The sequence below is a fragment of the Theobroma cacao genome, chromosome 7 (assembly GCF_000208745.1).
Source record: "Theobroma cacao cultivar B97-61/B2 chromosome 7, Criollo_cocoa_genome_V2, whole genome shotgun sequence".
Lineage (NCBI taxonomy): Eukaryota > Viridiplantae > Streptophyta > Magnoliopsida > Malvales > Malvaceae > Theobroma > Theobroma cacao.
The window spans coordinates 3,463,554-3,479,916 of record NC_030856.1 but is presented as its reverse complement, the minus strand read 5'-3'; the positions used below and the strand labels follow the sequence as shown (position 1 = coordinate 3,479,916).

The following is a 16,363-nucleotide window of genomic DNA, read 5'->3' as shown; positions in this document are numbered from 1 at the left end:
TACATCCCCTCCTATTACACCTTCCCACCCGTTTCCTTTATTTTCATTTTCACTCGCATGTTTCAAAAATTCTTTGATTATTATGAATTAAAATGTTGAAAGATATAACAAAATGACTAAAAGGTTTTCAATTTGCTGCAGGCTTGGAGATAATGGGAGGAACGAAGGCACCCCTGTTGAACTTGGTGATCAATTCTTAGGACTATCCTGCAACCTATCAGATGTGAGACAACACATCCACACTGGTCTCAAATGGTTCATGAATTGGAAATCATTTAATGCAAGTAAGTCATTGAAGTTATGTTTGTCCAGTGAAGAGAATGATTAGAGGAATAAGCTTCAAATCATTAAATAATATAAATTATCTGGAACCTCAATGTTTATAATTTGTTTTCTGCTGCACTTTCTGTATACTTCATTTATCAAAAGTCAGTCAATCACATCATCTTATAAAAACAACGCATGATCTACCCACCTGGTATTTGTATTTTATATGTCAACCATCCTAAGTGTCTCAAATAGAAATCATTGATCACAGGACTACACATGAAATGCAGAAAGTAAGCTTGGATGCTTTTCTCATTTGCTCCAAGAGACTATTTTGACAGATATGGACTTTGTGGTTCAAAAGGGCATCGTGATGGTACTCAGCTTCCACTTTTTAAAGGATTCAAGCCTTGATTCCCTGAAAGCTGATGTTTAAGCCTGAATTCCCTGAAAGATAGAACTCATCAGACTGACCCCAAGGGTGTAAGCACAGAATAAGCCATTCAACTGCCAAAGCAGATATGGATTTATCAGATTTAAAAGATTTGAAAATGCCAGATGCTACACTTTCTTAGGTGACTAAAGCTATGAAACTCAAGGGATGCAAGGCTAAGTATCTACAGAACTATTCCCTTATGGCATACACTAGTTCAGATAACAGAGGAAGAGGTAGTGTTTGGGCCCTTTGGTTTCATCATCTGATTGATTATAGACAATTTCAATCAAAAGAGCAGGACTTATATGTTAATAATGTCTGCTTCAGAATCAGGTATGAGTCTACATTTTCTCTTGTTTTCGCTGCTTTTTTTGTTTTTGTTCATGTATGCTTTTCTTTATCAAAGTTCATCATACAGAATTGAAAGATAAGCCTAGGATAAAACTTCCTGCATTAATTGCAACGCCACTGTGTTGTGCTTTTCGGGCTGTTTACTGTCAGTCATTTCCTTCACAGAGGTCGTGCAAAGTTGAATGGTAACTTTGATATATCCTTCACAAATATGCTTATTCTGTTCCTTTGCTAACAAATCCAAACACAGTTTCTTCAAAAGAGTTAATTAGATTCTTTGCCATTTCATTTGAATATGTTTTTTTTCATTCATAGAGATGTCAAAGCTAGTAACGTTCTGCTTGATAGTGAGATGAATCCAAAAATTTCAGATTTTGGATTGCTTAGAACTTTGGAGGAAACCAAACTGAAGGGAACACTGCAAGAGTGGTTGGAACTTAGTAAGTGTCACTTTATTTTCATAATGTCTACATATGCTCAGATAGTTATTTCTCTTGATAATGTTCTGCAGAGGTTATATGGCACTGAATATGCTATTGTTGGACTGCTTTCAGTAAAATCAGATCTCTTTAGCTTTGGTATATTATTGCTGGAGATAATAAGTGGGAAGAAAATATAGAGGGCTTTACCATCCATCACAGAGCGGCAACCTTGTTGAACATGTCAGTTTCAGCAGATATTTTTATAATCAATTTTTTGTTGCTTATCTTGGATTGATAAAACCTAAAAGGGTTTCAATTTGCTGCAGGCATGGAGATTATGGAAATAAGACAGTCCTTTAAAACCTGTTGAAGAATGCTTAGGAGAGTCTTTGCAATCTATCAGAAGTGATACAATACTTCCATTATCAGTCTTTTAAGTTTACAACAGCATCCTGAGGAGAGGCCAAGTACGTCATTTGTGATTCTGATGTTGGGAAGTGAAACTGAATTGCCACACCCCAAACAAGCTGGTATTTTGTTTTAAAAAAATCCACTTGAAGAAGATTCTTCATCAGACAAGCATGTATCTTCTTCCACAAATGAAATAACTCTGTCAGTACTAGATGCTCGATAATTGACAAACTGTATACTTAGCTCTTTCATCTCCAAGCCATTATTAAAAGTTATCGACCAGTATGTTTATGTCTCTTATGCTTTGATACCAGTGGTTTAGTCCCAGTTTGAGCTTAATGCCCTGCAAGTGCCTGCTTGGGGGTCATATGTATATATATATGATTCGCAGAGACAATACAAGATGACTACACTGAAGCATCATAAAAATTAGAAATAAGAGTTCTCCGCAAACTGAAAAGTTTGGTCTTTTCAAGGAAGACTTGCATACTAGTCAACGATCATCAGTTTAAACATGTTTGCTCTCTAAAATCTGCCAAACTGAAAAGTTTTTCTATGAGTTCTTACAAGCTCTGAAATTTGAAACAAAAAGACATTCTGTCTTTCATGTTCACCAACACTGTTTTACTGATGGAATCGATATCTTCACCTCCTCCCAGTCTGTTCCTTAGTCCTAGAAGCTCTAAGAATAGTTTCTTGGGAATTTGGTAAAAGAAAGTAGCAGTTAAAACTGTTACTTGGGAACTAGTAATTGCCCAACTGAACACCCTTCAAATTTTATTTGCTTTTATTAAAAGCAATAACAAGGCTTGATTTTCTCATCAGTGCCAGGATTTGCAATTCATATTGAAGATGGAGCTATATTTGAGCTTGATCCAGAGAACCATTATCAGCTTCTATTTGCCAAAAGACAGAGCCTGGAAGTAAATATCATTTACAACACCCTGCAACAAAATCATCTGCGGGAACATGACCTTGTTGCCAACAAAGTTGGGCTTTGCTCCTTCCACTTGCAATTAATTGATTTTGGGGACCTTTCCACTTCCCCTTTCTATTTAGTCTCTTTCATTTTTTTTCTTTATTTGTATTGTAATTTATACAAATACCCAATATTTTGCCATACTTCAGTCTCAAATTTGTTGCAAGTCACCTGAGAAATATGGCTATGGTATTAGCTTACTTTCTGTATGTACCAAAGCTGTGTCAATTGAACAAACTCATTTCTCCCTTAGGTGAAAGGGACTTAGAACCTCCAATGTCACTTCCATTGTTTAATCACTACCCTTAAATTTCATCCAAATTAAAAATCCTGTCCAATTGAATCTAGTCAACAAGTGTTAGAATATACCAAAATTAATGTCACATCAATGGAGCTTGTCCCTAGTTGGCAACTATTCTATTAAATTAGCATTTTCTTTTCTTTAAAATAATGGGTTTGAAAGGGGATCTGCCATGTTTGAGGAGGGATACCTTCTTTTATATACAAAAGCTAATTCAACAGATCCAAAGGAATTAATGTTGCCACTCATCTCAAGACTAAAAAACCCGAAAATAAAATGCTATTCAACCTCCAAAGTGTCACCTCTTGGACTGGCAACAATGGTATCTAGCTGGCTACAATCTCCTAATTAAAGAGTGTCTATATATGGAAAAAAAGAAAAAAGGAAAGCATATTTGGGAAGTGATGTATCAATACCAAGATATTGAAATTAATCATGATTAATATTTTAAAGCACTTCAAATGATGAATACATATATAATTAAACAAGATTAATAGTTTAAATTATCTATATAAGATTTGGTGATTTTATGTTGCATGCAAATTATGAGTAAGTTTAAGTTGATATGATTAGTGTGGTTACTCTAAATATATATATTATGCTTAGACGAATAAGCTTCATATTATTGAGAAATACGAATTATCTGGAACCTCAACGTTTATAATTTGTTTTCTGCTGCACTTTGTGTATACTTCATTCATCAAAAGTCAGTCAACCACATCATCTTATAAAAGCAACGGATGATCGACCAGCCTGGTCTTTCTATTTTATGTGTCAACCATCCATAGTGTCTCAAATGGAAATAATTGATAACATAACTACACATGAAATGCAGAAAGCAAGCTTGGATGCTTTCCTCATTTGCTCCGAGAGACTACTTTGACAGATATGGACTTTGTGGTTCAAAAGGGAATTGTGATGGTACTCAGCTTCCACTTTTTAAAGGATTCAAGCTTTAATTCCCTGAAAGATGATGTTTAAGCCTGAATTCCCTGAAGGATAGAACTCATAAGACTGGTCCCAAGGGTGTAAGCACAATAAGCCATTCAACTGCCAAAGCAGAGATGGATTTATCAGATTTAAGAAATTTGAAAATGCCAGATGCTACACATTCTTGGGTGACTAAAACTATGAATCTCAAGGGATGCAGGGTTAAGTATCTACAGAACTATTCCTATATGGCATACACTAGTTCAGATAATAGAGGAAGAGGCAGTGGTTGGGACCTTTGGTTTCATCATTTGATTGATTACAAACAATTTCAATCAAAAGGGCAGGATCTATATGTTAAAGTGTCTGCTTCAGAATCAGGTATGAGTCTACATTTTTTCTTGATTTCGCAGCTTTTTTTGTGTTTCTTCATGTATGCTTTTCTTTATCGAATTTCATCATACAAAATTGAAAGATAAGCCTAGGATAAAACTTCCTGCATTAATTGCAACACCACTGTGTTGTGCTTTTCGGGCCGTTTAGCGTCAGTCATTTCCTTTACAGAGGTCGTGCAAAGTTGAATGGTAACTTTGATATATCCTTCATAATTATGCTTATTTCGTTCCTTTGCTAAATAAACAAAAAAAAAATTACTTTGTTAATAGTAAAGCTAGCAAATCGAAAGTTTTTTTTTATTTATAGAGATCTCAAAGCTAGTAACGTTGTGATTGGTAGTGATATGAATCCAAAAATTTCAGGTTTTGGACTGGCTAGAACTTTTGGAGGAGACCAAACTGATGGGAAAAAGAGTGGTTGGTACTTAGTAAATGTCACTTTATTTTCATAATGTCTACAAATCCTCACATATTTATTGCTTTTGATAATGTTCTGCAGTGGTTATATGCAGTGGCTGAGTTTGTATTTTGGCGTTTGAGGAGGCGAAGAGTTGAAGATAATGTCTATAAAACATTCAAACGAGAAGTCCAACGTTTGCTAAAAATATAAAACAACTTAATGGAAAAAATTTATATGAAAATTATATAAATAAATTCTGAAAATTATTCAAAGGAATCATTTTTAATAATTTACTTAAAAGAATTAACTAGCATAATTATAAATAATTTAATAATGATAATAATCTCAATTTTTAAATAAACTTAACAATTAACAAAAATTAACAAATATAATTTTCAGATTATTATATACTTAACTCTTTCATCTCCAAGCCATTATTAGATGCTGTGGATGATCAGTATGTTTTGTACCTTATGCATTGATACCAACGGTTCAGTCCCAGTTTAAGCTTAGCACCCTGCAAGTGCCTTTTTGGGGGTACTGTTATCTATAGTTGTCTCACAAAGAATTGACAAGATGATTGCACTGAAGCTTCATATAAATCAGAAAAAAGAGTAATGTGCAATCTCATCAGTTGTAAATTGTTTTGATTTTTTTCTCATGCACTTTTTCAGATGTTTCATTGAGGAAGACTCATATAATCCTCACATCATAACAAAACTAAAAATGCATGATAAGCCATTACTTATTTGTATTTGCTACATAAACTTAATAGAAGGCTCGAATGTAATCACCAATGATGTTATCCATTGATGACAAAGATTTTTTAGGTCTTTAATTCACTGAAAAGTGAAAACCAAGAAAATTGGGACAAAACGAAAAAAGCTGATCTCTGATATATTTAATGAAAACGTGTTATGAATAGTAATTTGGGGTTAAAACATTTAAAGTCTTCTTCAACCAATGAAATGACTGACACATTGTTGGAAGCTCAACGCGTTGTTCCTTACGATATTTCAATATTTGACCAAAAGCAAAATTATATGTCATACAGCATCAATATCTTTACACAAATGATTTTCATCGTCATCTTGTACATTTTATTTTTATGTATTTTGTGAATTAATCTTTTTTAGGACCTTAGAAGTCAAAATTCCATTTCTCAAGTCTAATATTCTGATATGGCTCGTTAATTGGAAAATCAATCAAGGAACTAACAATCTGGTTAACTCAGCTAATTGAAGTTTGATGCTAAAGCTCCATCAAAAAACAGGGCACTTCATGTCATTATGTACATTGTCAAATCTTTCTATATCGGCAACAAGGAAAGATTTCAAGACTAGGGTACATAATTTTCTCTTTGTAAATTATAAATTCAGATTAATTTCAAAAGTTTATAACAGAATACTTGAAAGGAGAATCTGTCATACAGAATAATACAATTTAAATAAATATATTAAAGAACTGGATACTTTTCGTCTAGTACCTGTGATTCTTTCACAGGTACATTTATTTAATATGTATACATGTTAGAAACGCAAGTTATCAACTTTAAATGGATTCCTTTTTTTATAAAAAATTTTGTCATTTATATATTTATAGTAAATTGATTTCTCCATTCTCATCATCCTTTTATTAATGTTGTAATGATCAAAACTAGGAACCATATAGATATAATATATTCAAGAATTTGCGATGGTTTTTTAAGGGGAAAAATGAATACATTCATCTAGATATAAATATTGTTGGAAATGTAAATATTATACTCAAAGATGATGAAACAAAAACTTCTTGTTTTTAATAATGTTTTCAAAAATATTATGTTTTTTCTTAAGAATTGGTAAAAAAATTTTAATTAGTAACATTTTTTTCTAACATATTCTATATTATATGAAAAATATAGAATTGTAGTTTAGGGAGGGACGGAGTAGCTTATGTCATATGGAGATCTAATATATCTTGGTTTTTAATCTCTAGGGAATAGCTTATATGGAGCTTATAGGGCCAATTTTTGAAGTGATAAAGTGCTTTGGTGGTCCAACCTGTACATATATACACCATCAACGAAAACTTGAAGAACATATGAATGATCTTCGAGAAAAAGTGAATGTTTTAAATATCCAAAAAAGAGACCTCATATCAAGAAAGGAAGAGGAGCTTCGTCACAGAAAAGTGGTGAGGGAAGAAGTGGAGTACTTGTTTGAAGCTGTAGAAAAGGTAAACACTGAAATGGAAAAGATTGAATCCAAGTTCCATGCTATTTCATGCTTCTTACGTGGTCGTCTTGGAAAATTTGTTTGCCGAATGATTGAAAAGGTAGAGGAAATTCACCAAAAAGGTAGTTTCCCCGACGGTGTGGCAGTTGATGGGCCTCCAACCACCGGGGTGATGTTACCAACACTAAATCTAGAAGGTGAAATCGATGTAAAAGAACAAATTTGGGAGTATTTGATGGGTAATAAGGTTGGAATGATTGGAGTATGTGGAATGGGTGGTATAGGGAAAACTACCATCATGAAGCATATCAACAATCGATTGTTAAAGGAAAGTGAGAACTTTGATAAAGTGATATAGGTCACTGTATCAAAAGAATTGAATATTTTTAGATTGCAAAAAGATATTGCAGATTCTTTGAAACAATCTCTTTTAAAAGATGATGAATTGCAACGAGCATCAGCATTAAAAGATATTTTGGAGGGAAAGAGATATGTTTTGATCTTAGACGATGTTTGGAAACGGTTTTCTCTATTGGATGTGGGTATCCCTGAACCAATAATAGATATGGGGAGGAAAGTTGTACTCACTAGCAGATCGATTAAGGTCTATCAATCTATGGATTGTAAGGTGATCAAAGTGCAACCGCTTTCAAAGACAGAGTCCACGAACTTATTCTTAAAACATGTGGGGCATAGTGTTGTACAAGATCAAAATTTAAAAGACATTGTCAACAAAATTGTTGAGTAATGTGGCAGTTTACCACTTAACATTGTCACAATAGCTGGAAGCATGAAGGGGGTAAATGATATTTGTGAGTGGAGAAATGCATTAACTGAATTAGAAGAGCGTGTGAAAAGTGTGAAAGGATCAGATGTTGAAATATTTGAGCGTTTGAAGTTCAGTTATGACTATTTGAAAGATCCAAAAATTCAAAATTGTTTCTCATATTGCTCCTTATATCCTGAAGATTTTGTGATTGAAGAAGTTGACTTAATTGAAAATTGGATAGATGAAGGACTCCTTGATGGCTTAAGGACTAGACAAGAAGTGCATGATAGAGGCCATAGCATTTTAAATAAGCTTCAAAATAATTGCTTGCTAGAAAGGGCTACAACTTGGAATGACAAAGGAGTTAAGATGCATAATGTTTTGAGAGACCTGGCATTGTATATTAAAGGTCATCAGTTCATAGTAAAAGCCAATGTGCAGTTGGAGGAACTACCAAGTGAGCAAGAATGGACAGTGAGTGTTGAAAAGGTTTCTTTGATGCAAAATTCAAAATTAATAGAAATCCCTCCTCACATATCACCCGAATGTCCTCATTTGTCAACTTTGATATTGCAACAATGTGGCTTAAAAAGAATTCCAGAATCTTTCTTTAAGCACATGCCTGGGCTAAAAGTTCTAGATCTTTCTCGTAATCATGAGATTGTGGATTTACCTAATTCCATCTCTAACTTGAAAAATCTCAATGCATTGATGCTTGCTTATTGTCTCAGGTTAGAATATGTGCCTTCATTAGCAAAGCTCAAAGCACTGAGAAACTTGGACCTTTGGAATACAAAAATTGAAGAGTTACCTCAGGGTATAGAAATGTTACAAAACCTTAGATATTTTGGTCTACGGTCAAGCGATCTAAAGGAGCTACCAATGGGAATATTGCTGAAGATTTCTCATCTGCAATGCTTACTAGTACAGTTAAATTTAAGGGGGGAAGAAGTAGGCAAATTGAGGAAGCTTGAGTGTGTTTTATGTTCATTTGTGACATGCAAGAGTTTAAGAAATATGCAGAGTCTACACAAGGTAAATGGCCTATGTCTTTCATTTTTCAAGTGGGACCACCTAGTAATATTCATATTATGCATTCCCCATATTTCAAAGAAATTGAGAAAATGGTTGATGTCTCAAATTTGGAGATAGAGAGGTGTGATGAAATAATGCTCCCAAATGACCTTCATACTTTTTGTTTTGCGAGGTGTAATGATTTCAAATGTTTAAGCCACATTCCTTTGTTTCGTAAGGCACCTGACTTGAAGAAATGTCAAATTTCGGAGTGTGAAGGGATGGAGTGTGTGGTTGACTTGTCATTACCGTCTTGCAACGCACTTCACAACATTGAGGTGCTACAACTACTTGACTTGCTAAACTTGTGTGAAGTTGTGAGAGTACGAGTAGGAGTAGCGGTTGAAATTGAATCTACCTCTCATGCTCCAACACCACCTACCTTCTTCTCTTCTCTTAAATTATTGATGATGAGCTTTTGTTCGAAGATGAAGAAGTTGTTTCCAGTTGAGCAGTTGCAAGGCCTCCCAAACTTAGAGAAAATTTTCGTTGAATGTTGTGAAGAAATGGAGGAAATAATAGCGTTAGAAGAAAATCACAAAGAAGAAGGAACAACATTTATTCTTCCCAAATTAAAATCATTAATCTTGGGAAATTTACCAAAACTGAAAAGCATTTACAGTGGTGGACTTATGATTCCTGCAGATTCTCTCCAATATCTTCAAATAGAGAGATGTCCAGAAGTAAAGAGGATCCCTTTGTCTCTTCCCCTTGTTGAAAATGGGAAACCATCTCCTCCTTCTCTAGAATATATTAGAATAGGCCCGAGAGAATGGTGGGAATCAGTGGAATGGGATCAACTTGATGCTAAGTGTAACGACCCAAGTCCATGGTGGACTTGGATTGTTATATAGGTCTTAACAATCACATTCACATCAGATGTAGGATGTTGGATATCACAATCCCACCCACTCAAATCCTTGATGTCCTCATCAAGGCCACACATCACATCCACGGGACCAAGATCTCACCAGAGCAATGTGAAAGTTCACATCGGACTGGTGCAAGTTCTGATACCATTTGTAACGACCCAAGTCCAACCATTGGCCTAGTAACTTTTTGGGCCTAAACCACGTAGCCCTCAAAAGTTTAAGCTCAAGTTGCTAGTAATGGTGAACTTGAATTGTTATATAGGTCTTAACAATCGCATTCACATCAGATGTGGGTTGTTGGATAGCACACTAAGAATGTCCTTTCTCCCTTTCTTCGATATTTTGATTGGTAGAGTGAGATGGAGAAGAGGTGTTTGATTAAATGTGGCTATAAGGCTCTTGCTTCTTGTTAAGAACCACAAACATTAATTGTGAGTTTTTATCTCTTAATTTCTCATTTGCTAAATAATTACTTTTTTTTAATATCAAAACAAAACCAAGTCTTTAGTTTTATGAATAATACCAAAATCTAAAACTCAACACCCTTCAATCTGCATTTCTCCACCAATTGCCATCTAACACCTCCTACATCCCCTCCTATTACACCTGCCCATCTCTTTCCTTTATTTTCATTTTCACTCACATTTTTCAAACTTGGTTTTAATTTTTTTCAAATTTTGAAAGAAAAAAAAACACACTCTATCTACAAAAATAATAATAATAATTAATTACTACTATAAATAAAACTCTAACGCTTGAATAAAATACTTCGATTATTATGAATTAAAATGTTGAAAGATATAATAAAATGACTAAAAGGTTTTCAATTTGCTGCAGGCTCGGAGATTATGGGAGGAAGGAAGGCACCCTGTTGAACTTGGTGATCAATTCTTGGGACTATCCTGCAACCTATCAGATGTGAGAAAAAAAAGTCTCAAATGGTTTATGAATTGGAAATCATTTAATACAAGTAAGTCATTGAAGTTATGTTCGTCCAATGAAGAGAATGATTAGAGGAATAAGCTTCATATTATTGAGAAATACAAATTATCTGGAAGCTCAATGTTTATAATTTGTTTTCTGCTGCACTTTGTGTATGCTTCATTCATCAAAAGTCAGTCAATCACATCATCTTATAAAAACAACGCATGATCTACCCACCTGGCATTTCTATTTGATATGTCAACCATCCAAAGTGTCTCAAATAGAAATCATTGATCACAGGACTACACATGAAATGCAGAAAGCAAGCTTGGATGCTTCTGTCATTTGCTTCAAGAGACTACTTTGATAGATATGGACTTTGTGGTTCAAAAGGGAATTGTGATGGTGCTCAGCTTCCACTTTTTAAAGGATTCAAGCCTTAATTCCCTGAAAGCTGATGTTTAAGCCTGAATTCCCTAAAAGACAGAACTCATCAGACTGGTGCCAAGGGTGTAAGCACAACAAGCCATTCAACTGCCAAAGCAGAGATGGATTTATTAGATTTAAAGGATTTAAAAATGCCAGATGCTACACATTCTTGGGTGACTAAAACTATGAATCTCAAGGGATGCAGGGCTAAGTATCTACAGAACTATTCCTATATGGCATACACTAGTTCAGATAATAGAGGAAGAGGTAGTGGTTGGGCCCTTTGGTTTGATAATCTGATTGATTGCAGACAATTTGAATCAAAAGGGCAGGATCTATATGTTAAGAGTGTCTGCTTCAGAATCAGGTATGAGTCTGCATTTTCTCTTGTTTTCGCTGCTTTTTTCATTTTTGTTCATGTATGCTTTTCCTTATCAAATTTCGCCATACAGAATTGAAAGATAAGCCTAGGATAAAACTTCCTGCAGTAATTGCAACACCACTATGCTGTGCTTTCGGGGTTGTATACAGTCGGTCATTACCTTTACAGAGGCAATGCAAAGTTGAACGGTAACTTTGATATACCCTTAACAAATATGCTTATTTTGCTTCTTTGCTAAATAAACAAAAAAATAATTACTTTGTTAATATTGATGCTAGCAAATCCACATGCAGTTTCTTCAAAAGAGTTAATTAAGCTCTTTGCCTACATCCCTTTATTTTCTTTTTCACTGACATATTACAAGCCAGGTTTGAAATTTTTTTCAAATTTAAAAAGAAAAAAAATCTATATACATAAATAAAATAATAAGAGAACTCTAACACGTAAATAAAATCTTTAAATTATTATGAATTAAAATGTTAAAAGATATAATAAAATGATTAAAGTAATATTTAGGGTCCATAGTATTCTTTTTCTTATATATATATATATGGTCATATTTTAAACTAGCATTATTTAAAAAATGCTAGTTTAAAAACATTATGAACAAGTTAGTAGTTAATAGGATTATTCAATCATAAGCAAATCTTTAACAGCACCAAGCATGCCTCACTTGCCATAAATATTGTTTGATTCATTTATGAGAGGACTTCCTCTGTTTGTGATCAAAATCTTATAACTTAATTCAACGCCAATTTATTGATTTAGCTGTTATCCTTCAAATCCTTGTTGAACAAGTAAGATTGATTAGACATTATTGTTTCCTTTTCCATTTGCTGTGGGCATGTAGAATGAAATAACCATATCGATGTTAAAGGTTGGTTAGGGAGTTGTATCCTCACATCTCCCATGCTACAAACTCTGTTTATATACTGTTCGTAAGACTATGCTTTGAGTTATGTTTTAATAATCAAGTAATTGCATTCCCAGCTGATGCTTGTGCCTTGTGCTTTTAATGAAAATGTCTACTGGTGTGAAATGGTTGATGAATTGGAAATTATTCAATACAAGTAATTATCTGGAATCTCAATGTTTATAAATTGTTTTCTGCTGCACTTTGTGTACAGTTCATTGATCAAGAGTCAGTCAATCACATCATCTCATAAAAACAATGCATGATCAACCCACCTGGTGTTTGTATTTTATATGTCAACCATCCAAAATGTCTCAAATAGAAATCATTGATCACAGGACTTGCTCCTAACCAAACTGATGATACAAGGCTACACATGGAATGCAGAAAGCCAAGCTTGGATGCGATAAGCCAAGGTTGAAGCTTGTTGCATCTATTGCAAAACCGCTGTGTTGCACTTTTGGGGCTGTTTATAATCAGTTATTACATTTACAGAGTCCGCAGAAAGTTGAAAGGTAATTTTGACATATCCTTCACAAATATGTCATTCAATTCCTTAGCTAAATAAACAAAAAAAATTACCTTGTTAATAGTGATGCTACCTAATCCACTTATCCACATGCAGTTTCTTCAAAAGAAGTAAATTAGATTGTTTGCCAGTTCATTGGAATAATGTTTTTTTTTTCTCAAAAAATAAGTAGTTTTCAATGCTTATTGGTGTGAAAAATGAGTTTTATGTTCAGTTATCTAGCTCAATTAGAATGCATATTTTATGGTGAATAAAAAGCCTATTTTGACTACTATTTCAGAGAAACAGAAAACAATAAGGAAAATGATTCAGAAAATCAAGGCCTGGATGAAGACTTGGAGCTTGCAATATTTGCGCTTGCTACTCATAGCTTTTCTATGGACAACAAGCCAGGGGAAGGTGGTTTTGGAGCTGTTTATAAGGTAACACTATCTGATCCATTTGCTTTCACAAATCATGTTTTCACTATGTTTTAGAATACTAATTACCAACTTCCCTAGTCTGTTCAGAAATACAATTGACCAACATGATATAGCCTTCTATGGCTAATGTTAGTATGTACTAAAATGTTTCAGGGGCTAGAGAAAACCATGTGATAAAGGACAGGAGCACTGAAGGGCAAAGCGAAGACTCAGAAGTCCAGTTATTCGACTTATCATTAGTATCCGAAGCAAGCAATGATTTCTCCATTGACAACAAACTAGGACAAGGTGGTTTTGGGCATGCATACAGGGTAAATTTGCAACATTCTGGTGAAATTGATCAGAAGACAAAGTATGAAGTATGTTTAGAACAAAGTTACAACTCTTTAAAGTACATTTTTTTCAGGGTAACCTGGTAGATGGACAAGAGATCGCTGTGAAGAGGCTTTCAAGAAGCTCTGGACAAGGTTTAACTGAGTTCAAAAATGAAGTAGCACTAATTGCCAAGCTTCAACATCGAAATCTTGTAAAGCTCCTGGGATGTTGCATTGAAGGAGAGGAAAAGATGCTGGTTTATGAATATATGCCAAACAAAAGTTTGGACTTCTTCAATTTCAGTATTCAATCTCTCAATTATCCTATAAATTCTTTAGGACTAGTTTATATCAAAGAGAGATCCCTTGTTTTAACTTTAATCCAATATTCCGCTTGTAAAGGTTTAGTTAGTAGATGAACTAATGTGATGCCTTCCCTTTTAAAAGAACGAGTTGATTAATCCATGATTTCTCTGGGTTAGACATATTTATTACTCCATCAGTCTCATATACAATCTGCAGACGTTACAAGCAAGAATTGAACAATATTTAATTGATTTTTTCTTTACACAGTTGGGAGCTCAACCAGGTTGAATTTTGTATTTGATGTTCAAATTGTGCCCTGAGGCCCATGCAATTGGATAGTGAAGTCTTTTAGATCATCAGTAGCCTGTCAAATACCTCAATTTAAGTTGGAAAAAATCAACTTCTTTTTATTACCCAAAAAAATGGGGAAAGTGGTGAGGGTTAGTGGAAGTCAAATTGTCATAACAGATGATATGAAAAGTCCCTGTCAACATTGAGGAAAGTTTCTCAGAAATTCTTTCTTCCCAAACAATTGCTATCCTAGGACTTCAAATATCCATACAACTGAAATATCCAATCATGTGGCACCCTGCATGTATTTTGCAAGCAAAATGCTTCATATAGAAGCTATCCTTTCTTTTCTATATAGTTATGAATACTTACTAATTGTCTCATAATGTTCTTCAAAGCTTCCCATGCACTAATTGATAATATATGAAGCTAAGGCTGCTCATAAATAATATTATAGAAAAATGTGAGGAAAAATCTCCACTGTACTCAGCTCATAATTCTCATATTCAAATCATCCATCTAGGAAGACTGCATTATCTGATCATTAATTTGTGCTATGTAATTAGCATTTGTAAGACTCTATAATTACAAATTCCATTTTGGAGTAAGATTATATTCCTTGCAACTTCAGATGTTGGTTCTTGTAGATAAGTCCAATCCCTTAATTATTCCAATTTGAAGATATGTTTTGCCTAATCAGTTAGGGCCTATTAGAAGTATTTGGCAAAGACACGCCATTCTGACAATATTAGGTAGCATGGAGTAAATGACATATATTTGTGAGTGGAAGGATGCATTAAATGAATTAACGGGTCAAAAGTGTGAGAAGATAAGATGTTGAAATATTTGAGTGTTTGATGTAATAGCAAAAAAATTAAGTTTTAACCACACTTGTTTGGACGATATATTTTTTGTACAGTAAAATGCAACATTTGTTAGTGTATATAATTTCTATTGTTACATTTTATTGATAATGCATCTAAAAATGTATATAGTAAAATTAGATCTAAAAAGCTGTTCTAAAAAACATAAAAAAAGTGTTATTAAAAATATTTTTAGTAACACATTTATAAAATGTGCTGTTTTAAGTCAAATTTGTTGTAGTGTGTGTAATTTTGATCATTTGGAAGACTCAAAATTCCAAAATTATTTTTTCTATTGCTTCTTATATCATGAAGACTGCAAAATTGAAAGAATAGAGTAAAATAGAGAAATGAACCGAGGAGGGATTCCTCCATGAATTATAGACTAGACATAGCAATGCATGACAGTGGCCATAGTATGTTAAACAACCCTGAAAATAATTGTTGGTTATCGATATACTTATACAAAAGGAAAAAAAAAAGTAGAAATAATGATGCTAGATACCGGATTAGATGATATACTTAGAAACTTCACTAAAATAATTCTACGGAATTAATAAAATTACACTTTTCACATTTTAATTAGTTATCGATCAAGTGAATTAACGTACCATTAACTAATGAACTTTACATCAAATTTGTTATTATGTAAAAATTTATAGAAAATAATAAGTGTTACATACAATATTAGTCAAGATAGCTAGCAAGTAGCAAAGGACATACAACTTTCTTTGATTGTTCCCAGATAATTTTGGTCTTTGCCTTAGGACATAAAAATGGGTGCCCTTGTGAAAGAAAGTTGCGAGGACAATAATACTAGTCTGTCAGTTTTTGTTCAATTCATATTTTCTTTATCGCGACAGAAGTCAAGAAGGACAATGATGGAGGAGAGTAGGCCCCATAATTCAGTCCTACTTTGTCAGTTTTTCTTCAATTCACATTTGCAGTATTGTGAAACAGCTTCAAGGGAAGTTACTTTACAGCTTCTGCGACGACTTTGCATTGAGTTGCTGACTTGTAATTCTTATTGCTTCATAATTATTGGATTCTCTTCTCACTGAAATCATCTGCTTGTTGCTATTGCCGCTATTTTTCTTGACTGTGCTTGTTTCTCAAATTTAACAAAGACCTTCTTGAGTCTTTTCTGTGTATAGTATAAATATACAA

The 16,363-nt window shown here is 33.7% G+C and overlaps 2 long non-coding RNA genes and 1 pseudogene across 4 annotated transcripts; all 3 read left to right on the top strand.

Annotated features, from left to right (window-relative positions):
* LOC108662958 lies at positions 109-2,226 on the top strand. 2 transcript variants are annotated; one of them, XR_001928849.1, is made up of 4 exons: positions 109-284; positions 539-1,239; positions 1,370-1,494; positions 1,785-2,226. It is a non-coding gene; the product is annotated as an uncharacterized LOC108662958 (long non-coding RNA). The 2 variants fall into 2 exon arrangements; XR_001928848.1 differs by having other exon boundaries at positions 109-1,239.
* On the top strand, positions 6,868-9,805 carry LOC108662714 (annotated as a pseudogene).
* On the top strand, positions 11,322-14,251 carry LOC18593745. Of its 2 annotated transcripts, XR_001928851.1 has the most exons (6): positions 11,322-11,543; positions 11,629-11,746; positions 12,810-12,986; positions 13,281-13,422; positions 13,576-13,733; positions 13,829-14,251. It is a non-coding gene; the product is annotated as an uncharacterized LOC18593745 (long non-coding RNA). The 2 variants fall into 2 exon arrangements; XR_001928850.1 differs by having other exon boundaries at positions 11,322-11,746.